This window comes from Rhineura floridana, chromosome 14 (genome assembly GCF_030035675.1).
Source record: "Rhineura floridana isolate rRhiFlo1 chromosome 14, rRhiFlo1.hap2, whole genome shotgun sequence".
Taxonomy (NCBI): domain Eukaryota; kingdom Metazoa; phylum Chordata; class Lepidosauria; order Squamata; family Rhineuridae; genus Rhineura; species Rhineura floridana.
In genome coordinates, this window is record NC_084493.1 from 14,459,036 (window position 1) to 14,484,473 (window position 25,438).

Below are 25,438 nucleotides of genomic sequence, written 5' to 3' on the forward strand. Positions count from 1 at the left end.
TAAATATTTAACTTAGGGTAGATTTTAGAGACCCTCCATGGCGCAGAGTGGTAAGCGGCGGTAACGCAGCTGAAGCTCTGCTCATGGCCGGAGTTTGATTCCAATGGAAGGAGGAAGTCGAATCTCCGGTAAAAGGGGTCGAGGTCCACTCAGCCTTCCATCCATCCGTGGTCGGTAAAATGAGTACCCGGCATATGCTGGGGGGTAAAGAAAGGCCCAGGAAGGAACTGGCAATCCCACCCCATATATACGGTCTGCCTAGTAAACATCGCAAGACGTTACCCTAAGAGTCGGAAACGACTCGCGCTATAAGTGCGGGGACACCTTTACCTTTTAGATTTTTTTTAGATCACTGTAAGTTATCTTTTTATTTCATTCTTTAGCAATAATAAGCACCAAATCCTGCTTTATTTATCATAATTGAAGAATAAACAAGCTTTTGCTTCTTACTGTGGGCAAACAAACATGTTTCTTTATTGCCGGCTGGGTAGAGAACCCAACTGAAACTGAAAAGGCGAGCAAGGAAAGTCCAAGAGGTAGAGACTAACTGTGGCGCGCAACACAAAATTCTAATATTTAACTCTTCAGGGGTCATGTTACTATTCTGGCTGTTTTTTTCAGGATTGCTTTAGTAATTATAGGGTGATTATGATCATGAAAAATCCATCCTCAGTCAGTGAAAGTCTGGAGTGAGCAAACTTTGGGGGGGCTCTTATTTTATTTATTTGATTTATATCCCGCCCTTCCTCCCAGCAGGAGCCCAGATCTCCCAGATGAGGCTTTTGTTGTGCATTCACCCTGCCTTATTCACTGAATTTTTTTAGAGGGACCAATTCTTAAATTGCTCCTGTTCTTAAAATGAATGCTGTCATTCTTTAAATGAAGGCTGTCATTGTCTGTCATCTCACAAATTAAAAAACAATTTAAAAAATCCACACAAAACTTGGGTGGTTGGGAGCATAGTTCGGTGGGGGTGGCACCAGTTCGGCGGGGGTGGCACCAGTTTGGCAGGGGTGGCACCCATATGCCCCACCCTGGCTATAGGGCTATGTAGATGTAAGGAGAAAATGAAAGTAGTGGCATCCCATTTACAAGTAGCTGACAATTTAATACAATATATATTTGTATTTGCAAAGATAATATTGCAAGCTGTGCCGAGAGTTCTGAAAATTGCAGCTCCGACTATTCAGACAGGTTTTTTCCTCTTATCAGTCCTTACTTAGACTGCTGATTGTCTGCCTACAAGGAAAGGAGAACAAATAGTGAGGTTAATAACCAATGCTGCATCGCCTCCTTAGCACTTAATGTTTCTTGAATAAGCGGAGAACTCTGGCTTCAGTGTGAAATTAGTGTCCTTGTTTTGCAAGGTGGGGGAAAATTGGTTTTCTTTAATTAGAAGTGAGTGGGAGGTTTAACTCTTAACAAACTTTGATGTCTTTCATATTTTGTTCATTGGTTTTTATTTGTTTGTTATGAATCCTAGTCCAGACAATCTGAATCTCAGGACATGTGAAATTGCAACGTTTAATCAATTAGTTTAACTGATAAATTGGTTGAGTGCCCATAATTAATTGGATAGCAGATTAATGTGTATGTAGGGTGGTTTACAACAGATGCTATTGGAGGTCGCTGATTCATAGGGTCGCCGTAAGTCATAATCGACTTGAAGGCACATAACACATAACATCTTGTAACACGTATATAAGTACATACATACTACAGGTGCTTCTAAAAAAACTGCTGATGTCAATCAATATCTTAAAGAGGCATTCTCCAACCCAGGAGGAGATGCATCTTTTCAGATGATGCTTGCTGTGACATGTGTGCATCATTTGAAAACAAAGAAAATTTACTTGTTGCTTCAGAAAGATTCCATTTCTTTTTTCACCCAAATGCAAATATATGTAAATTTAATCAATAGATGTATCAATTGTTGATTGACTTGAAATTCCTTTAGTTGGATTGCGGCCCTTTTTAGTCCTCTTTAGCCATTTGTGGAATGCTGTCCCCAGTGGGGTCCACCTGATGCCTTCACTGACATCTTTTCAGCACCAGGTAAAGACATATTTTTCCCCCAGGTGTTTGACAGACCGAGATGATGTTGTTTTGTTATAAACATACTGCCAGGTTTCCTGTGGTTGTTATGGAGCCTGTGTGTTTTGTTTTATGGTAATATGCATTTATATTAATGCTTTCAATTTGTTGCAAGTTGCTTGGAGACCTGTGGGTTAACAAGTGACTAACAAGTCTAAATAATAATAATAATAATAATAATAATAATAATAATAATAATGCCCTTGTGTTGCTGTGTAGCTCTTTCCTCTAGCCTTTGCACATGCAGTGACCATGCAAAGGCTTCCACCTGACCAAGAACCCTGTGCAATCATGTTACAACCCTAGCCTTCATGCATGCAGCTCTATGCACGAAAGCTCCATTGCTACAGAAGGTTGCACTGTTTGTGCAAAGGCTAGAGGGCAGGGCTACTCAGGACATATTTGCTTCTGTGTTTAGTAGCATTAATGCCTCGAGTAGTGGTGGCTGGTGCCCTTTGGGACTGGTGGGGCGGAAGGCAGAGAGCCCAACAGTAGGTGGAGCCAGAGCCAATGACAGGCAGAGCCGACTCATTCTGGTTTTGTCCCCACCCTTCTCCCTGCTGAGTTCTACAAGGAGCAACACTGAGCCTAAGGAGGAGGAAGCTGACAGCCACTGCCACTCCTGGACTTGCCGTAAGTAGGGAGGCCAGCAGGTGGCTGAGGGCAGACTGAGGTTGGTGAGGTAGTGCCCCTTTTGCCCTAAAGGACCGGCCTCTGTTGGCCTGAAGAGGGCTTTTCTTACTTGTGAAAAAGGCATCAGGCAGGGCTGGTTCATCAGCTAGAACACTTGGCCAGAACACTGGGAGCTGATGGCCTGCTGCTGCTCCAGATGTAGTCTCCAGTTACACCTCCTGTTACGCCTTGCATTTTGGCAATGCAAGGAGGAATCAGGATATTTCTAAATTTACATCAATACATATGCAAGTGATACTTTCAAGCCAACACTGTAAAATAGTTGTCTTTACAAAAAGTAAGGTAGGCAATAAATTGATAAAGGAACAGAGCTGTTGAAAAGAAATCAGTGTTTACACCCCCAAATCCAAGAGTTTTAATTTATTAATATTAGTTTACTGCTCTCCTCTTATGACATGCCACAAACTAATTTGTTGAAGCATTGTTTTTATGGAGTAATTCTGCACCGGAACCCCATATTGCTGTAGCTCAGCCTCTGGAGTTTTAGCATAAATGTTTAATCACAATAATAATTTAATGTATACCATTAGGAATTATCAAGCGGCTTCTTCCCAGTAGGAATGAAAGTGCCCCTAAGGGCTGTCATATCCCAGCCCAACAAATCCCAGCAGCCAGATTTACATATTATGGAAACAAAGTGACAAGTTGCCTTTCCACTCCAAATTTCTCCCTCCCAATAAGATAAGCCCCACTGGATCAAACCAAAGGCCCATCTAATTCAGCGTTCTGTTTTCCACTGTGGCTAACCAATAGGAAGCCCACAAACCGAAGGTAATACACAACGATAATAACTATTAGCCATTCATAGACTTCTCCTCCATGAGTTTGTCGAAGCATTTGGGGCTTTTTAGTTTAGAGAAAAGGCGGGTCAGAGGAGACATGATAGAAGTGTATAAAATTATGCATGGCATTGAGAAAGTGGATAGAGAAAAGTTCTTCTCCCTCTCTCATAATACTAGAACTCGTGGACATTCAAAGAAGCTGAATGTTGGAAGATTCAGGACAGACAAAAGGAAGTACTTCTTTACTCAGCGCATAGTTAAACTATGGAATTTGCTCCCACAAGATGCAGTAATGGCCACCAGCTTGGATGGCTTTAAAAGAAGATTAGACAAATTCATGGAGGACAGGGCTATCAATGGCTACTAGCCATGATGGCTGTGCTGTGCCACCCTAGTCAGAGGCAGCATGCTTCTGAAAACCAGTTGCCGGAAGCCTCAGGAGGGGAGAGTGTTCTTGCACTCGGGTCCTGCTTGCGGGCTTCCCCCAGGCACCTGGTTGGCCACTGTGAGAACAGAATGCTGGACTAGATGGGCCACTGGCCTGATCCAGCAGGCTCTTCTTATGTTCTTATGTTCTTAACAGTTGTCCAAGCTGGTGGTCATTGCTACATCTTGTGATAGTAAACGCCCTAGTTTAACAGTGGCCCCATCTGCACTATACCTTTAAAGCAGAATCATGCCACTTCAAACAGTCATGGCTTCCCCCAAAGAATCCTGGGGACTGTAGTTTGTGAAGGGTGCTGGGAGTTGTTAGGAGACCCCCTATTCCCCTCACAGAGCTACAATGTTCTGAGTGGTTTCACAGTCCGTTCCTTTTCCCAGGGGACTCATAACCCATAAAGTTAATTTAGCGTAAGCATGTGGGTCAAATTGTAACTGACAAGACAGTGTACACCATGCCTTTCTAGTTGCTAAAATGGCGGGTGGTGTGGGCCCTTTCATTTTTTTAAGACCATCTCTAAAATTACCCATGCTGGGTTATTCATAGAATTTGCCAATGGACCGTGTGCGCTGAAAGATATGCTTGAGGTATAAACGAATATCTGGAAAATTAAACCCTCCTTCCAATAAGGGCAGCTGCATTCTCTTAACTGAGAAGCAAGGTGGAGAATTATCCCAACTAAACTTCTGAAATATACCACTAATGTTTTGAAAATGCACTTGGGACAAACAGAAATAAATTTCTCACAACAACAACATGGAAATTGACATATTTGTATGCATTTCCCTGACAAAATACATATTCTTGATGCACTTCATTCTAAGATATGCTTTTTTAGGGTTTTTGTTTGCCGCCCTGGGCTCCTTCTGGGAAGAAGGGCAGGATACAAATCTACTGCTGCAAATACCTCTGCTTCAGTACCTTACTATCATTCTGCATTCCCCAGTCTCTGATGCTTGAGGCAACTGTTATACTCTGCCTAATGGTCGGGCGAGGGCAGCCTGTAACTTAAGCCCATTTGATGTAGTCCACCCCTCTGAGGCAGCAGAGAATAACTCTTTGCTCTTTCCTATGTGACTGACAGCCTTTCGGATATTTGAAGAGTGCTAACGTGTCTTCTCTCTTCAGGCTAAACATACTCAGTTCCTTCAACCTTTCCTCATAGGACTTGTTTTCCATACTTCTGACCATCTTTGTTGCCCTGCTCTTTGACTCCATTCCAGTTTCTCTACATCCAGTGGTGTAGAAATGTCAGTGGGGCAGGGAATCCACTCCAGGTTTTAGTCTGAACTTTCAAGGAGCTGTCCAAAATGCCAAACCTATTTTGGGAATAGGCTTCAGCACCTTGGGCAGCTCCATGAAAAGCCCAACTAAAACACAGAGCGGATCGCACTGCCTACATCCAGTGGTGGCTAGTGGCTCCATGTCAGTGGGGCAGTGGAATCCACTCTTGGTTTTAGTCCAAACTTTCACCTCAGACAGCTCCTTGAAAGTTCAGACTAAAACCAGGAGTGGATTCTACTGCCCCACTGACATGGAGCCACCGGCCACCACTGCCTACATCTGTGTTGAAGTGTGACACCCAGAACTGGACATAGTGCCCCAGATGAGCTCTGACCAGCGCAGGATAAAGTGGAACTATTATTTCTCATGGCTTGGAAACTACGCATACAGCCTAAAACTGCATTCATCTTTTTTGAGGCCTCACCATGGTCATCTTACATAGCTCCCTGAATCTTTTCCATCTTGTCAACATTCTCCTTTGATGGATGACTTTTGAATATGTACTATGCTGTAATGGCTTCTTTTCCCTGTAAGTCTGTAATATCAGTGGGCTTTGGGGTCAGTAGCATTCTTGTTGCTGGGCCAGGGATCCATGGGCTTCACTTCCAAGTCCTTTTTACCAAGATTCTGGGCTCCTACCCAATGTTGACACGGTAGTGCTCCAATATAAGACCTGCCACCCTTCAGATGTTAAACTAATATCTCTCTCTCTTTCCCCCCTCATTTCTGGTTGCCATCCAGGTTGGAAGTCAAATATCCCATAGCTTTTTCAAAGGAGAGGAGAAGTAAAGAGAAAAAAAATATGGGAAAGATTGCTGCCTTCTATCCAAGTTCCAACATCCCTTTCCTTAGTTAAACAAGTTTTTAATATCAACTGAAAGGGCTCTTACAGTGTTGCGGCAAGATTGCCAATTTCACTTGTACTGCTCTGTTATTTCCCTGCCAAAACAGATTTGGCTCACTAAGCGATACACAATAGTGGATCGAGATCCAGTCCCCATAAAAATAATAACATAAAATAATAAAAAAAGAGAGTTGGAGTAGATTTTTGCCTACAGCTGAACGCTGTGCTCCATTTCAACTTGGTCATTGTGGCGATAGGCCCACTGTATGTAATCAAGTACCGTATCTTGGAAAGGATTCTCCTTTCTCAAAGACTTTCAAACATTAAACTCTCTCTCTCCCTGCGCCCCCTCCCCTGAATCCCTGATGCAATTTTTGACAGTTTTGGAAAGAAATCCCATTCTGTCCTTGGGCCCTGGCTGGAGAATTTGCTTCTCCCTTCACTTTAGCGTCTGCATGTGCATCTAATCAAGCACAGATTCTAGCTGGCCCTTTACCCAAAAAAGGGAGAGCACCAGGCTTGTAAGTGAGATGTTATTTGCCAACCCCCAAGGCATCTGGGGGCTGAAGAAAACATGGCAGTCAATAAAGTGAAGCCAAGCAATCAAAGGAGACCTTTGGTGCTGTGTTACTGAGTTTGGGGCAATATGGCAACCTGCAGTCATAAAACACCAGATGAGGAGAAAGCTACCCTTTGCCAGAGAACAAAGGCATCTGAGCTTTAATGCTGGGGGTGGTGGGGGTGGTGATGGTGAGAGGAAACACACATTCCCATATCAGCAGCACTAAGCATCTCTTTTCTTTTGCACCTGGAAGTAGTTAACTTTAAAAGCCCTGCAAGTCTTGACTCCTTTGCTGTTTGAAGGGGAGGTGAGGGGAAGGTCTTTCATGTATTCTTGGGAGGAACTACTACAGAGGTGTAGCTTTAATGAGGGTGCCCAGTGATCTGTTCCCCCTCCCCCCCACAGTAAATTTATTTCAAAGGACGCATTAATGAGCTATAGTAATAAAGTGTTCTTTGGAGTTTGTTTAGAGCCAGCCCGATCCCAGGGGCTCAGGACAGGTGACAGTAATCCTAATGGCGAGGAACCCACTGATGCTTCACCAAAAAGCGAGGACAGAAGAGAGGAACATAATACAGAATCGGTTAGAAATCATTAAGCACAGAATATTGTGTGCTGGCAAAGACAGAGAGTGATCCATTTTAAATTCACTTGTTCCAAATTTTTCTTGGACATTTCCCCGCCTTAATAATGTTATTTGTTATTTCATTTAATTTTTGTAAATTGTATTGCTTTTATTGATGTAATTTTATACTTGTGGTTATTTTTCTTTGTAAGCTGCCTTGAGGGCCTTTGGCCAAAAGGCGGGGTATAAATAAATTTAATAATAATAATAAAAGTCATTACGATCAATGGCTACTAGCCACAATGGCTACGCTGTACCTCCACGGTTGGAGGCATTATACTTCTGAATGCCAGTTTCTGGAAACCGCAGGAGGGGAGGGTGCTCTTGCACACAGGTTCTTGCCTTGGGCTTCCCCTGGGCATCTGGGTGGTCACTGTGAGAACAGGATGCTGGACTACCACTGCCTGTGGTCCTTTATCTTTAAACCAAGCTTGGGCCAGACGGTCATTCAAATAGAGGATTCCAAAGGCTTGTTCATATGGTACAGTACCGGTACACTGAAGATAGGTACAGGTTGTGTGAAAGGGTGTACAACTTCTTGATTTGTAGAGCTCAACTCTTGTGTACACAGACTGTACACTCGGACCGTATATGCATTACATTCAACTAGTGTACAACCCGTGCACCTGTGTACTCAACTAGTTGATCTCTACATTCCCGTGTAACGTTCGACAAGTCTACAGCCTGTGTACCTGTGCACGCAATAGGAGTTATTTTTGTGTGCGCACACAATAGGTGAGCTGCAGAAATCCACAAATGTACACTCTTTCAAGGTGTGCACATTAGTGGCACAGCACCTAAAAATCCCTTTTAAATTATTTATTATTAAATTTATATCCCGGCCTTCCTCCCAGAAAGAGTCCAGGGTGGCAAACAAATGACAGAACATCTTCAAAGTAAAACATCTTAAAAAATATCTTCAAAGCAAAACATCTTAAAAACATCTTTCAAAACATCTTTCAAAAAAACTTAAAAAACAATTCCAGCACAGATGCAGACTGGGATAAGGATAAATTTAGTAAAAAGATAAAGTTGTTGTTAGGATCTTTAGTAAAAAGATAAAGTTCGGAGACCACCTCACAGAGATAGGCTTGCCAAACTCTAAGAGAACTCTGGAAATTGTAGCTCTGTGAGGAGAATAGGGGTCTCTTGCCATCTCCCAGCACCCTTCACAAACAACACTTCCCAGGATTCTGTGGGAGACGTCATGACTGTTTAAAGTGGAATAATAGTGCAATAAATGTCTGGTGTGAATGAGGCCTTAGTCTTTCCTCAGAGTTGAGGCAGGGAGGTGGTGGATGGGGCAGCATCAGGGAACCTCACTTTGCCACGTTGGGGGAGTGGGTGGGTGTCCAGTGGCTGTGGCCACAGCAGAAGGACCAGCAGGCAAGTGAGCTAGCCAAAAATGAGGTAGGGCCCCTGGGGGGCAAGTCAGCAACCCCATGCCCCACTGCCTGATACAACAGTTTTGCTCTGCCTCATGACTGGACTGGCCTAGGAAAGAAAAAGGAGGAGGTAGAAAGCTGCCTTATACTGGGGGTAGAGACACATTTACTGTTGTGCCGGTTCCAGTGTGCCTCTACCTCTCTCTTCTGAGAACGGGGACGATGACACAATGCTAGTCAAATCCTGCCCCTTTTTACCGTAAAACCTGGCAGGAACACCTTGACTGCATTTTTTTTTAATTGCTTCAAAGCGTTTTTGCAACTGATCGGCAGATCAACCCGTTCCCCCTCCAAGTGTGGTCAAAGCTTTGCTGTAGGCGACTAGTGTGCTCACCGCCTGAGTCAGGTCTATCTAGCTCAGTATTGTCGACACTGACTGGCAGCAGCTCTTCTGGATTTCAGGCAGGGTAACTTCTCTCCCAGCCCTGCCTGGAGATGCCGGGGATTGAACCTGGGACATTGTGCATACAAAGCATGTGCTCTACCCACTGAGCGATGGTCCTTCCCCTAAAGTGTTCAACTCTCCTGTCAGTTCAACCCCACCTCCTCTTCCCCAGGCCCTGCTTTGTATCTGTTCACCAGCGACCCACACTCTAAAAGACACACGTCTGCCACCGTCACGTCTAGTAGTTAGAATCCCCCCCCCCAGAACAGGAACACAGGAGGCTGCCTTAGACCAAGTCAGACCAGTGGTGCATCTGACTCAGCATTATCCACAGTGGCCTGAATTTGTCACCATACTACTGCTCTTAGGGAATTAAAACACTAATGCGAAATGCTTGAAAAAAAGTTTCTTTTCAAGAATCCCAATCCATGATTCTAATGGTGTAAGCACCCATCGAAATCAGCCAACAAAAGACAACGAAATAGTAGGAGAAAGAGAAGAAATGGTGCTAAAGGATCTCTGTGAAGAAATGCATGAGATGACTTTAAAAAGAAAATCAACAGTTGATTTTATATTGTATTTTTAAAATGCATAGGGATGTAGCCCTTAAAAGCAGGTCTTCGCCTTGGCAAATTGTTCAGAGCGGTGGAGGGCCCCAGGCAACTACTGTTTGATGCTTCCTCCTACTCTAAAATCTTCCTGCTACTCTTGAGCCCTGGCCAAATATATATATATATATATATCTCATTTGGAATATCAATGAGTGAAGTCAGCTGTCCCTTAATTTACACATGTTGCCAGGGACTGTCCCCAGCTTGGAATTAAATATTCCAGCACAAATCTCTCTAAAGTCCCCCTAAACAAGAAATTATGCTAAGTTTCTTTTGAGTGAAAGAGGTTCTCTCTCCAGCTGAAATGAAAATCAATTATATTTGCTCTTCAAAGAACAATGTCACCCAATACCTCTGCTTTCTAATTGGCTAATGCTGTAATGACCTGCTGAGAGACTGTGATCCATCCTTTGGACCTTCTCAGCAGGCCTTTAGATTACCAGTCAGATGTCAATAGAGCCCGTCTCTATAGGGAGGCTCTCCTCCTTAAATTCCATTATTCATCAAGGTTTGTGCACTAAATTGATCACATAATATTTTTTTTTTAAAAAAAATGAAAAACCCTTCCCATCAAGTGAAGTGAAATGGAATCAGTGATGCTTTGCTCCGTTGTTCAGCTAGAAAAGACCCTGGTTTGGGTTTGCTTTCAATTACAAAACCTGAAAGAAAGAAAAAACTCTTTCTTTCTTTCTTTCTTTCTTTCTCTCTCTCTCTCTCTCTCTCTCTCTCTCTCTCTCTTTTTCATTCCCTCCACTTTTAATGTTAAAAGTCTTTTGGCACAGAGGTGTGCTTTTCTGCTACTCTTTTATTTTAAACAGCAGACTGAAAATTCTAATCAATATTCCCCCAAACGGCAAGCATGGTAACTTACAGGTGATTGTAGCAATTGTGCGTGTTGATAGACATTAACTGTTGTCCCCAACCTGGTGCCCTCCAGATGTTGAGGGCTACAGCTGGAGTCAGCCCCAGACAGCATGGCTGCGCTGATGGGAGATGTAGCCCAAAACATCTGGAAGGCACCAGGCTTATTTCTTGATTATAAATATTTTTATACAAATTATTTATTTATTTATTTGGGTTGGGGAAGGCCAGTATATAATATTATATGGCTGGGGCTGATGGGAGTTTTGGCTGGGCCTGGCAACCAAGAGGTCTTCTGTATCTTTAAAAGTTGTGCAGGGGAAAGGGAGAATTCCACCTTGTGGTTTTTCCCATTAGAGTGTTGCAAGAAAACCTGCACTTGGCTGACTTTCTCTTCTCTTAAAGATACAGGATCAGTCTCAGGCCCTGAGCCTGGCAACCCTAGTGTACACGTGTGTAGAAACATCTAACATTTGTATGGCTGGAATGTAGCCCACTGTACATAGGGAAGTCATATCCACTGCTCAAATCAAAAGCAGGAAAACACTGCAGTTAGGTGCCCATTGATTTCCTGTGCCACAGGATCTGACACCATGAGACATCTGCCTGTCTACTGAAAGACACTCTGGAGAGCTTGGCTTCCTCTCCTGAGCTGATGGTTTAGGGCCCCCTTTTGGCTAAGGAGTGCTTCATGGGATTCTTTCGCAAGCATTTGTGGAGACAAACGATAGCTTCTTAAGTTGTAACAGATAGTAACATCACCTGAGTTACGTACCAAAGAATTTCATGCATTTAATTTTTTTATTGATTAGTTTTTTCTGCTATTTTTGAATTTCAGTGTATTTGCATTGTTGAAATATTGTTAAATAAACCTTTTTAAAAGCAAAAAACCAACAAGATTGAGCAGGGGGTTGGAGTTGATGGCTTCATAGGCACCTTCCAACTCCACTATTCTATGATTCTATGAACAAAGATTCATCCATTGCTCTGCCCTCTTTTGTGTCTAGATCTACTGATGTGGCCCATGGGCTCCAAAAGTCGCTGCACCCCTGTCTTAAAGCCAAGTAAGCAGTTTTTGTCAATGGGAAATGAGGAAAAAGCATAATTGCCCTCAGGGGTGTAGTGGTCCAGGGTCTCAGGGGGTCTCAGACCCCTTACTTTTTTGGGATCAGAGTCCTAGCAGTGTCCCTGTGTCTCTAGCATCCGATGAGCCAATTAGCATGAAAGGGGAGTGTGTTAGCCACTGAGAAGAGTCTTCCAACATACTTCCTTGTCCTTTTTTGCTGATTGGAGTCAATCAGAGTGAAAGGAGTTGAGTCAGGCACTGAGAAGACTCTTCTCAGTAGCTAACACTCTCCCCCTTTCATGCTTATTGGTTCCTAGGGATGTCTGTTGTTATGGGAGAATGTATTAACAAGGGTTCTAATTCTCAACCCAGCAGTAAAAAAGGGGTGAAGGGGTAAGGCTGTGTCTATCATGAAGGGACCCTGCACTTCTGAATTTGCCACTACACTACTGATTGCCCTACAACGTATATACACAACAGTTCAAAAAATTTAAGAAGAGCCATCTTTTCCAGCATCCTGCTCTCAGATTTTCTGAGATTTCCCCTGGAAAGGGTAATTCTGAATTAAATGGGGGTGAGGGGAATACAAGCTGGCATTCTGATCATGTGGCATCGTGACATTTTTTTAAAAAAAGTTGCATGCATGAGGTGAGCTAACTGTGCAGTAAACACCTTTCTGGAAGCACCTTTAGTTAGAGCCTCTGCTGTAGCTGATGTGGGTTTTACGACACTGTTTTTACTGCTATTGGTTTGTTGCGTTTTACAAGTGCAATAAGACGTTTGCCGGGTGCTCCTCTTCACTGTGCCAGCCAGCCACGCCTTCTTTCAGGATTTTCCAGTCCAACCCTCTCCTTTGGGGAAGGGCTATAGATCAGTGGTAGAGCATCTGCCTTGGATGCAGAAGGTCCCAAGTTCAGTCCCCAGCATCTCCAGGTACGGCCGGAAGTGAACCCTACCTGAGAGCTGCTGCCAGTCAGTGTAGACCATCCTGAGCTAGATGGACCAATGGTCTGACTCAGTATAAGGCAGCTTTCTATGTTCGTATCTTCCTTTGCTTTCCGTCTCCCCCATAGACAGTGGAGGCTGGTCCATTAGGGTGAACAGGCCATTGCCCCACCAACCTCAATCTGCCCTTAGCCAGCCCCCACCTGCCTGCCCTCTTACTTGCAACCAGTCATGGGTTTCTCTGTCTGTCATTGGCTCTGGCTTCACCTACCGCTGGTCCCCCTGCCTTCCGCCCCGCCATTCCCATTGGACACCAGCCACCACTGTCCACAGATACTCAACACCCAGTGGTTACAAAGGATGCTCTGTCCAATTAAGCTGGTTTAGGTTACTGTATTTTGTCTCCATATATATTCCTCCCCTAAAGATTTTTTTTTCTACTACGGAAAACTGTTGAGGTCCCCCTGCCAGCATGCTCATACCTCTCTCTCCTTTAGCAGTTGTTGTTTTTATTGTTACATTTATATTCCTCCTTTCCTCCAAGGAGTTCAAGGTGGTGTACAAAGATGGCTCCCCCCCTCCCAATTTTATCCTCACAACAATTCTGTGAGGTGGGTTAGGCTGAGAGACAATGACGGGCCCAAGGTCACCCATTGAAGCTGGGGCCTGTGTTTAATGGTACAGCTGGTCTTTTCTCCCTATGTGGAATATGTACACCCTGTCTGCTGCCTTCTTTAAAATTTCCCCACAGCTCAGAAAAGATGAGATGTTCTTGCTATTTAAAATGTATACTTATTTAACTTAAAAAAAAAAAAAAGCCTTAATGAAAAATGTGCTTGTTTATAACATACCTCGGGGGCAGGTTTCGAGCTATTTAAACACGTATCCCTCTATTATTCAATAACAAATTAGGAGCTGCCATAGCAACGGTATGCAATAATTTAGTCATGTTGCTTCAGGAACACAACACGTTCTCTTAAAGGTAAGCAAGGGTGACTGGGTGAAGTCGGTGTCTTTCTAAATTTATCAAGCAGCCCTGTAACGTTTCGATGACATTTCCTGTTCTTTTTACAAGCTTTTGGACAGGCACGTTCCTTTGAGGGAAAGCTAAAGCATCTGAGGCTTTTTAGTTGAGGAAGAAAATAACTAAAGGGCAGGGGTGTGCGATGCAGGTGTGTAGAATGAGGTATATGGTGAAGCAAGAGGGGAACTCTTCTCTCTCATAATAGTAGTATTCAGGGTCATCAGGTGAACTGGACGAACAGCAGTGGAAACTGGTGGCTCCCATATCAGTGGGGTAGTGAATCCCCTCCAGGTTTTAGTCTGAACTCTCAAGGAGATATCCAAGGTTCAAGCACCTTAGACAGCTCCTTCAAGGTTCAGACTAAAAGCCAGAGCAGATATCATAAATCCCCAAGAGAACTGTGGTGGGAGGGGAAAGGAACAGAGTATCCTGCCCCAGTGATATCGTAACCCTCAGTCTCCACTTGCTAACAGTAAGAGAACATAAGAAAAGTCCTGATGGATCAGACCAGTGGCCCATCTAGTCCAGCATCCTATTCTCACAGTGGCCAACCAGATGCCCCACTGGGATGCCCACAAGCAGGACCCAAGCACAACAGTGCTCTCCTTACTTGTGATTCCCACCAGCTGGTATTGAGAGGCATAGTGTCTCTGATAGCGGAGGCAGAACATAGCCATTGTGGCTAGTAGCCATTGATAGCCTTGTCCTCCATGCATTTGTCTAATCCTCTTTTATAACCATCCAAGTTGGTGACCATCACTACATCTTGTGTGAGTGAATTCTTTAGTTTAACTAGGCGCTGTCTGTGTGAAGAAGCCCTTTCTTTCGTCTGACCTGAACCTTTCAACGTTCAACTTCATTGGATGGTCCTGAGTTCTAAGCAGAATGTGCTTGACTTCCCTTCTTTTTTTCACAGCAAAAGTATATAGAGAGACGGACAGTTCAGCGTAACCACTGTATGGAAAAAGCCACACTCGTGGTTTGTCATTATATCCAAAGCAGCACAAACCACCAAACAAGGATCAGAAATCACAGTTTGAAGCTGGTTTACAAACCATAGCTTGGGCAAACTGTCATTTGGCATTGCATCCAAACTGACAAGCCCTGGCTAGGGCCGTTGCTCCGCTCTGGGAGGCTGGTCTTTGGGATCATGCCTTGTGATCTTTGGAGAAGGTGGGAAAAGAGGGAAACTGCAGAAGCCATGGTTTGGAAGACACTTAAGTTTGGAACACAAATCTGGGTTTGAGTCTAAAGTATTTTTAGTGCTAACTATGTTTTGGACATAAGAGCAGCTCTAGAGGTCCAACTACACTAGAGGTCCAACTAGTCTGGTATTTTGCTTTCCACATGGACCATCCAGATGCCTCTGAGATGCATACTAGCAGTGCATGAAGGCAAAAGGGTTCATCTGCTTGCCTATGAACATGGAAGTTCAATGCAAGCGTTATTCCCTCTAATATTGAACTCATGTGTTGAGTGCAGACAGGAAAGGATCCAAAACAGAGATAATGAAAAACAAAACGAAGATGTCAGCATGCCTGAGAGAACCCTGAGGATTGCAGAAGAACAAATAAACACTTTAATACTAAAGGAGGCCACCCCACCAAACAGCCCAATGAAGACTGACCATGCTCAGTAGACACAGAAAGTTGAGTGTCCCTTGGAAAAGAGAACTGGGGTGGGAGGGAAAAGGAATGGAGTATCCTGGAGTAGGGCATAGCTTGGCAGGCTGGTTGGTCAGCACCTTGACTAGCAGCACTTCTGTTGGAAGGTGAGGATGCATTGCAACATTCTGTTGCATATCCCACTGATCATAGCTGCTAGCCATTTGCAGACTTATCCCCCATGGATTTGCCTTAAAGCAACCTACTGGCCATCACCACATCATGAGACAGCAAATTCTATCATTTTAATTGGGTGTTGTCTGGGATTGTTTGTCAGGACAACCCACAATCTTACTTGTAAATACAAATGTTGACAAACTTTTGAATTGGATGGAACATTTCCGCCTCGGGTCTACTTCTGATCGTATCCTGTCTGAGATAAATAATTCTCCCAGCTTTGTTTCAAAAGCTATGTATGTCCTCCACCCTCATCCCCGAAATGCGTCTGTTTGGAAAGAGAGAGAAAATGCTATCTCTTGGGAGGTGGGAATGGAGAGCTCGAAAGCGAGAGAGAGCAGTGCTTCGCTTACAGTAAAAGCATCTCTCTTTAACTTGCTAATGAGTTTTTAGACTTTTAAAATAATAATAATAATAATAACAATAACAACAATAATAAGCCCTATGTCATTTTTCAATGCTTCTCCCTACCCACCCCCTCAGTTTCATAAGGTAGTTTTGGGGAGGAGAGGTTGTGGCTGTCTACACGCTAGAAAGCTAAGAAAAGATGCCAAAAAAACCCCAGGGAATCTGCACGTTAATTATTCCTCCCGTTGGCTGGTGTGAAACCGGGTTTGGGGGTGGTAGAAAGGGAGGAGGCAAGGAACAATTCAGGCTTTCTGTTTGGGCTGAAACAAAAGCTGCTGTACAGACTGCTTTCTCGAAGATGCTTTGCGAGGGAGAAAGAGAGAGACAGGTCCTTTTTGTTAAATCTTAAAGAGCTAAAATAGAGGGAAGGGGGGAAATGACAATGCTCTGTGGGAATTTTAAGATCCCTGTTTGTGTGCAGAAGGTCCCTGGTTCATTCCTTGACATCTCCAGTTAAAAGGATCAGGACAATTAATTAATTAATCAATTAATAATTAGATTTCTATGCCCCCCCTTCTCCCGCCTCCCCAGAACCCAGGGTGGTAAACAACAAAGGAATAATGGAATTCAGATTAGCTAATGCAGTGGATAATGATGCAACTGAAATTTAGTTAAAACATATCGAAAACATTTAAAAACATTTTAAGACAGTCCTGTACCCTCAACCGCTAATCATTTTAGTATCTTTCAGCTATCAAACTCCTGGGCAAACAGGAATGTTTTAAAATCCCTCCTGAAAGTTAATGAGGAGGGAGACAGATGAATCTCACCAGGGAGAGCATTCCACAAATGGGGAGCCACCAGTGAGAAGGCCCTGTGATGGGTCAGCACCAACCGGGCAGGCATCCGGTGATGGGACTGTCCTTGCCAGAGACTTGAGAAATGGTGCCGGTCAGAGCAAACAATACTGACCTAGTTGGAAAAATAGGCCTCATTTGGACATAATGCTAAACCAGAGGGGTGAAGCATTGGGCAAAGGTAGTGAATGCTGTTGGAAATACAGGGGCAGAAGCCAATCAGGAGCAGTTAATTCTGTTGACAGTTAGACAAGTTACCCAAGCGGGTTGGTGCTGGAGATGTTGCCTATAGCAACCAGTCAGAATGGAGTGACCCTCCTGTGGTTACTTGAGTTCTGTTTGTCTATGTAGTTTGGACAGAGTTTTCCCCCTGTGTAGGCTTAACCTAAGAAAGACAAACCTCTCTGTTCATTTCTCCTCTAACTACATACTGTTTTGTTCAGTTTACTCAATCAAGTATTAACATTTTCTTTTCTCTCTGGTCTCCATCTGCTTCACTCCAATCACTCTGCCAACAAATGCAGCCCTCCAAGCTTCTCTATCTAGGTGTCAGGATCCCATCTGATCTGCATCCGCTGGAGAATCCTCTTTGGGAGAAGAAGCTTAGGACGGACCCCACAGAGAACCTTACTATGACCTAGGTGTACCTGCATGAGGTCAAAGGCAGCTGGAGGAGCCCTATCTTGGAGATGCCTCTCTTGGCCCTCTCCCAATAACCCCACCAACCACATCTTGAGCTCTGCCTGGGCCCCTGATTATCTCCCTGCACTGCAGTGCTCCTTCTCAGGTGAGAGTGGGTGAGTGGTGGGCTGGTGCCAGTTGGGGCTGGTGGGGCAGAAGGCAGGGAGCCCAATGGCAGGTGGAGCCAGAGCCAATGACAGGTAGAGCCAACTCATTCTAGCTTTGTCCCATTGTCTTCCTTGCTGAGTTCTACAAGGGCAACACAGAGATTGAGGAGGAGGAGGAAGCTGAGAGGTGGTGGCACCCTCTGGATTTGTGGTAAGTAGGAAAGCAGGTAGGTGGGGACTGGTGAGGGAGGGCTGAAGTTGGTGGGGCAGTGCCCCATTTGCCTTAATAGACAAGTCTCCACTGGCATTGGGCATGTTCTTGGGTCATATGGAACATGTTGTGAGGGCTAGTGGGCCTGTCCAGTGCCCTGCATGAGCTGAGTATCTGGCAAGGAGCATTTCCCAGGATCCTCTGCACCCTAAATCTATGGTGCAGTGTCTGCACTTGCAATACAGTGTCCTGTTCTGGTTGTCACACCTCAAATAGGATGTTGTAGAGCTGGAAAAGGTTCAGAAAAGGGCACCCAAATTAATCAGGAGGCTGGAGCAACTGCCCTATGCTGAAAGATTACAACATTTTTGGTGTGTGTGCATGTGTGTGTTTGTGTGTCAAATTTAGGCGAAAAGATGAGTAAGGAGGCCCCGAAAGAGGTATATAAAATTATGTAGGGTGTGAAGAAAGTGGATAGAGAGAAGGTTTTCTTCCCCTCTCTTACACTAGAATGAGGGGGTCATCCAACAAAGCTGAAGAGTAGGAGATTCAGAACAGAGAAGTGGCAATACTTCACCCAGCACATAGTGAAACCATGGAATCTGCTACTACAACATGTGCTGGCTGCCAACGTGGATGGCTTTACAAGAGGATTAGACAAATTCATGGAAGTGCACAAATGGCTAGTAGGCATGGTGGCTATCTTCCCTCTGAATACCAGTTGCTGTGGACTGCTACCTCCACTGTCAGAGACAGTGTGCTTCTGAATATCAGTTGCTGGAAACCGCAGGAGGGGAGAGTGCTGTTGCGCTCAGGTCCTGCTTGCGGGCTTCCCATAAGCATCTGGCCAGCCACAGCGAGACCAAGATGCTGGACTAGATGGGCCACTGGCCTGATTCAGCAGGCTTTTTCTTATGGGAGTGCTATTGCCCTGCTGAGAGTGTTCATGCCCTGCTTGTGGGCTTCCTTTTGTGTTGTCCACTATGGAAATAGAAAGAGGGACAAGGTCAGCCTTTGCCCTGATCCAGCAGGGCTCTTCCTATGTTCTTAAGTGAGTTTCTTTCCTACCCTTCACCGTAAGGCCCCAGGATGGCTTACAGTTTAAGATGGATTCTTGCATTGAGCAAGGGGTTGGACTCAGTGGCCTTTTAGGCCCCTTCCAAGTCTATGATTCTATGAAAACCACAAGACTAAATCAGTTACAACAATTAATTCACAGAGGTTCAGTGGCAAATATGCAAAGCTTCCTCTTCAGGCACATTAGCAGAGAAAGAGTTCCTTGTAGGTAGAATGTTTTGAAAACAAAACACCGATTCTAGAACATTTTTGAAGTTTTACAGCTACAGGCAAAGCCTTGCCACTTAGGAAAGAGATCTGATCTGTCTGCAGGAAGAGACTGCCGCACACCGCAGATCTTCTTGTCCACTCAAACGTGTCCATCTGCCGCGTTCCACCCGACACAGCCGTCGTTCTAGGCTGTGTTTATGTAACTGACAATTTCACTGAACTCTGCTATTTTTAAAGAAGAGGGTAGTTGATGCTTGTCTGCACATCATCCTGTTTAATTGAGCACTGTATACAAGACGTTGTAATTAAGTGGCTTCACCCAACTGCTTAGGGCTCTTGTACAGCAATTAGCACTGTTTTAACATGGCAGCCAGGAAATAAACTGCATGATTGCACCTTTCTCTACCCCACCCTCACCCTATTGCGTTTAGAATCTGGAAGTGCAGTTCACATCACCACAAAATCATCTCATCATTAGCAGGTGCAAGGTACACTGATCTGTCTGTCACATTGTGCTTGGGTGGTGTCCTGCAGTGCAGACAAGGGGGAAAAAAAGGTTCCTTGTGAACTTTGCAGACTCTTTGTCCTCCAACCCTGGAGGTGGGTTGGCAGAATCATGGAATCACAGAATGTTAGCATTGGAAGGAACCTTGGAGACCATCTAGCTCAACCTTCTGCTCAGGTCAGGAATCTTTGAATGACAGCATTAATGACAGGTGGTCATTAATACCCTTTGCTTCAATCCCCGCCCCAGCAAAGATGCCAGACCCTGAGTCCTCAGAGGATGAAGAAGGCACACCATAGGTCAGAGAACTTGAGGAGCAGGCAGGGCCCCATGTTTCTAATGCGGAGGATTCCCTCGATGGGACTGCTTGGTTGATACCTGAGGAAGAACTTCTGAAAATGTCAGAGGAGGAAGTGGAGCTGCCCCCCTCTGGTCCTTGAGAGCACCGGTGCCAGAGGCTTTGGGTCCAAGCTAAACAGTGACGGCAGAGGATGCATCTACAGACCCAGAGACTACTTGTGAGCAAGTGATCCCTGATACCCCTTCACTGCCAGGAGCAATGGTTAGGGTGTGGTTTAGGAGCCCAGAGTATATAAGGAGCTGAAGGGCAAGTACATCTGGAGGGCCACAGGTTCCCTATTCTTGTCCTAAGACATCATCTTGGGGTGGTAGTGGAAACCTGCGTTCCTCATGAAGAGAGGCAATTGTGTGAATGAATCCATGTCCTTGCAAATACCATTTGCTGAGATTTGGACATGTGGGTATCCCATATAAACCCCTTGATGCATTGAAGGAACACACAGAAGGGATAGCAGGGCCATGCACACTGTGTACACACCAGACACCCAAACCTCATTTAAAGCACCCCCCCCAAAAAATCCTGGGAACTGTAGTTCACCCTCTACAGAGCTGTAATTCCCAACACCCTTATCAAACTGCAGTCTCCAGAATTCTTTGGGGGGAAATGTGCTTTCAATGTATGGCAGCCACAGTCTAGCCGCACCCATTACCACCCTTGCATTTCACCGTCATACTCTCTGGAGGTTTGTGCATTCAATGGATGTTGGAAGTAGCTGTACCTGTTCTGCTTTTGACACCCGTTGAATGTGTGGATGTTGGGGAGTGTAGTGGTAGTGGGCGGGGCTAGTCAGCATGGCCTTGCAACCCTTTCCACACATTCTTCTACACATTCTATAACGCCCATCCCCAAAGTAGTTAGAAAGCAGACCTTGCAAAAACAGGAATCCCCCTCTCTCCTAGCATCAGTTCTTCTGAACTCAGCCTCTTGTTAACAGATGTTTACCCTGAAAAGACAAATAATTGGGTGTTAGAACAAACTAAACCAGAACTATCACTAGAAGCTAATATGATGAAACTGAGGTTATCATACTCTGGACACATAATAAGACATGATTCACTAGAAATGACAATAATGCTGGGAAAAGCAGAAGGGAGCAGAAAAAGCGGAAGACCAAACAGGAGATGGATTAATTCCATAAAGGAAGCCACAGACTTGAATTTACAAGATCTGAACAGGGTTTACTACAGATGCTATTGGTGGTCGCTGATTCATAGGGTCGCCATAAGTCGCAATCGACTTGAAGGCACGCAACACACACACAGAGTTCCAAAATGTCATAGATGTTCGAAGTAAGTTTTTTAAACAAACAAAGTCAACAAACTTGGCAGTTATTCAAAAAAGGAAAATATGAGTAGGGTTATTTTTAAAGTTTTTAAATTTGGTAATTTTAAAAAAAAAGTCCTACTTCAAAATATTGTCTCATATTTAAATGACTATGGTCACATTCCATACCTACAACTTAGGAGGAGAATCCCAAGTTGGAAAGAATACAGAAGAGTACAGAAAGAGCATTGGGCTTAATCAAGGCAACAGAAAGGATTTCTCTCCCCCCCCACCCCCAAAAAAGAGACAGAAAATAAACTAAATGGATATGTGCAGAAGCAAAGGTGTCTTATTTCTTTTGCAATTTAAATGCCTTGGCTTTGGACGCATTTTCCAGCCTAGTCTTTCCTCTTCATATCTGCAATGCAAAACTTACAGTAAATCCCACTGTTTCCTTTGGCACACCTTCCCGGCCTCTGGTGGATTTTTCCAATTTCAATTTCCACGCCGATTAAGTGAGGCACAGTGTTTGGCTGACTCCAGCAGCTCTGTGCAATAGGACATTTTACTAAAGCCCCAACATCTCCTTGACATGTGTTCTCGAGAAATGAGCACCTTTTGGTCTTCAGCCTGAATAGAACCCAAAAAGATCAAAAGTCAGAAAAGAAGCACAAATAAGGAGAGGAAAAAAAGGTATAAATATGTGTTGCTTCCACACTAGACCCCGATAGTGCTTCAGAGGCATTGCTTTCCCCAGAATTACCTGGAAGTGGAGTTAAAAAGCAGGTTCCACATAAGTTATGAGCAGTTTCCTTTAAAAAGAAGTTTGCACACACACAAATCCTCCACTTCTTAAACTGAAATTTGGCGGGCTTAATTCACTCAGAAGAGGCTACTGCACCTGCCCTTTTGTCCAACTCTGTCAAAAAGCAAAAATGTTATAGGGAACGAGAAGGTGTGAATTTCCAAGCTGTGGTTCAGATTCAGATCCATGGCAAAGCGGCTTCCCCTGGAAGCGGTCCAAGTTGAATCAGCCTGCTTTCTGAAGCACTGAAACGGGTTCAGTATGGAATATTATTTTTGGTGCACTCCCCTAGTAACTACACGTATACACCCATCTGGAGCAGGTAGCACCTTGTGCTCCTGATTAATAAGGGGCAATTTGTTGCTAATCCCCCAGGAAGCAACAAAATATGCAGAACCTGCAAACAGGAAGCTTTTAAGTAAAGGGCCAGTCACTGTTAAAAGTCTGATTGGTGCTTTGCCTGTCCACAGAGTTTTTTTTACATATCCTCTAACACAAATCAGGCATGGGAAAAACACAGGAGAACAACAGAGAAAACAGTGGAATGCAACACTTTGATAATGGCATCTGGATTCTTCATTAAAAGTGAGTGAACAAATTATAGCAATTCTATATTTAAAGATAGTGTAGAAGCAACCATGTTTTAAACCTATGTATAACTCTCCCAGCATGCATGGTGCTTGACAAACAGAATGTGGTGACTTCTACCTCTGTAAACAGGTTTTGAGGGTTAGATGTGCTTGCCTCTGGCATCAGGACCTACTCTAAGTTTCAACCTTCCTCCTGGCAAAATGCCCTTTTGGTGGTGCCTATTGGTGATAGTGGTGGGAGGCTTGCAATTGATATTCTACATTCTACTTTTCTGCCGCATCCTGGAATGATGCTATGTTGGGGCATTGTGGGAAATCAAAATGGTGGTTCCCCAGACTTAACCTCTGGCTGTTCAGGAGGGTCCCAGGTACATCAGTGATGGGTGTTGCTGAAGACCTGACAGCTGTTTGGGCATGGTGTATTATGATGATGTAAGGCATGACAGGCACTTAAAATCAGCTCCCTGGAATTCTATATGCACTAAGGCCTCTGCTTTGTGATGACCATGCTAATTGTGGACATACACAAATGATCATGATGCAGCAATGGGGTGATGCAGCAATATTAAATGTATATCCTGCCCTTCCACGCAAAGGAACCCAAGGCTTCAAACACAAAAATGATAAAACGATTAAAACATCTAAAAACAATTTCAATACAGATACAACCTGGGAAAGATCTGTACTTCCAAGGCTTGTTGGAAGAGGAAGGTCTTCAGTAGATGCCAGAAAGACCACAGAGATGGTACCTGTCTAATATTTAACTGCAGGGAATTCCAAAGGGTAAGTGCCACAGTATTAAAGGTCCAATTCCTATGTTGTGTAGAATGAACCTCCTGATGAGATGGTATCTGCAGGAGGCCCATATGTGCAGGAGGCCCTCGCCTGCAGAGCACAGTAATTGACTGGGTATATAAGGGGTGAGGACAGCTGGTATAGCACAGTGGGGAAGAGAGCCTGGTTGGGAGTCCAGAGTCTGTGAGTTCAAATCCCCGCTCATGTCTCCTGGGCGTCAAGGGCCAGCTAAAGATCACCCCCACCGGGAGTGGCTCGGGTTACATGTCCTGCCAGCTGTGCAGCCGTGGGCAAGCTGCATAGTCCCAAGGAGCCCAGTTGCCCCCCAGCTGGCAGTTGCGGACAAAGAAGGGGCTGGCTTGTGCAGCTGTGGCAAGCTGAGCAGGCCCTAGCCAGCTGGGAGAACTAGACTCGGAGGGAGGCAATGGGCAACCCCCTCTGAATACTACTTACCATGAAAACCCTATTCATAGGGTCTCCATAAGTTGGGATTGACTTGAAGGCAGTCCATTTTGTCATAAAGGGTGAGACTATCTTTCAGGTATCCTGTCCCCACGCTGTAAAGGGCTTTATACACCAAATCCAGCACCTTTAACTTAGGTGAAGTTCAAATCCTGACTCCGCCATGAAGCTTGCTGGGTGACGTTGGGCCAGTCACAGCCTCTCAGCCTAACCTACCTCACAGGGTGGTTGTGAGGATAAAATGGAGCAGGAGGAGAACCATATGCACCACCTTGAGCTCTTTGGAGGAAAGGTGGGATATAAATGTAATAAATAAATAAAATAAATAAAGTGATGTGTGTGTAAAGAGGGATTTTGGCCATGCATCACATAGGGTCTATTTAGTAGGTGGCTATGACAACCATACAAGATCTTTCTACAAGCAGCCAGTGATCACAATCAATGTGTCTGAGTGTACACAGAGTGGAGACAGAAATGAGGAGGACATATTTTATGTTTTCCTAAGTAGAAAATCTAGTACATCTGCAATATGCTTGCCAACAGAAGATGCCTTGAGCTGCATCCAACAAATAAGTATGGTGTCAGCATTTATTGTGATAGCTGCTTTCTGTGTCAAGGTGAGGAACTGCAGCTCAGCATATGGTTTGCATCCTGAAGGTATCGGGTTAAATCTCTGGCATCTCCAGTGGAAAGGATCCCATGCAGCAGACTTGCAGTAAGGCTTCTGCTAGAAGAGATATGAGGAACCTTTGGCACTCCAGATGTTGCTGAACTACAGCTTCTATCAACCATGGCCATTGACCATGCTTGCTGGAGCTGATGTGTGTTGTGGTTCAGCAACATCTGAAGAGCCAAAAGTTATCCATCCCTGTGCTAGAACCTAGGAATATTGAGGACAGTCCTCTATTCAAAGTGCTTTAAGAGGACTGTCCTTTATTCTAGAGGTGGGAAAACTGTGGCCCTCCAGATGCTGCTGAACTACAAATCCCATGATCCATCACCATTGGCCACGCTGGGTGAGGCTGATGGGAGCTGGAATCCAGCAACATCGGGGTAGGGGCTGACAAGGTCCACATCCTGTTTCTTTTGAAGGACTCCTCTGTTGGAAGGGCTGTCAGGTTTCAATCAAGTTGATTTGTGTCTTTAACAGTGCAACCGTATACATGTCTACTCAGAAGTAGGAATATACAATTTAGGTTCCCTGTTTCTTTTTCCAGTCTTAAATTCAGTTCTTCACATTTACTCATCAATTTCCTTCCCCCCCCAAAAAGTATACAAATTTGTCAGACTTTTAGTGCAATTTTCTCATAATAAACCCATTTTTATGGAGTTTTGACAAATATACATATTTTTCCAAGCACTTCCCCCTACTACAATGCATTCTTGAATGTTCTTTTCACTAATATATGCATTTTTAAAAATGCACACTTCCTCCTAGCATACACATTTTTGTGCAGATTGGTTGGAGATCAGCATTGCAAAATTCAGAGAAGTGCAAATTTTGAAGGATAATTGTGTTTTGGTTTGCATATGGGTTCAAAAAGTGAGAATTAAGTGCAAACAAAATCAAGTTTCTCCCTCATCTGTACTCAGAAGTGAGACTTACTCCCAGATAAGGATGGGGGGAAAACCTGATTCAGTTCACATCTAAACCTGAATTTA

At 44.3% G+C, this 25,438-nt stretch overlaps 2 long non-coding RNA genes across 5 annotated transcripts in view; one reads left to right on the forward strand and one right to left on the reverse strand.

The window, feature by feature from the left end:
* Positions 1–1,105: 1,105 nt before the first annotated feature.
* Positions 1,106–22,287, reverse strand: LOC133369761 (uncharacterized). Of its 4 annotated transcripts, none has more exons than XR_009758973.1 (4): positions 21,888–22,287; positions 21,561–21,754; positions 20,729–20,804; positions 1,106–1,239 (listed from the first exon to the last, which is right to left on the reverse strand). It is a non-coding gene; the product is annotated as an uncharacterized LOC133369761 (long non-coding RNA). The 4 variants fall into 4 exon arrangements; XR_009758975.1 differs by lacking the exon at positions 1,106–1,239 and adding an exon at positions 19,228–19,523; XR_009758974.1 differs by lacking the exon at positions 1,106–1,239 and adding an exon at positions 19,228–19,878.
* A 126-nt stretch (positions 22,288–22,413) lies between these two features.
* LOC133369830 (uncharacterized) overlaps positions 22,414–25,438 on the forward strand; it is a 61,546-nt gene continuing 58,521 nt past the window's right edge. The window contains exon 1 of the long non-coding RNA XR_009758999.1: positions 22,414–22,514. This is a non-coding gene — a long non-coding RNA (uncharacterized LOC133369830). The remainder of the gene's footprint in view (positions 22,515–25,438) is intronic.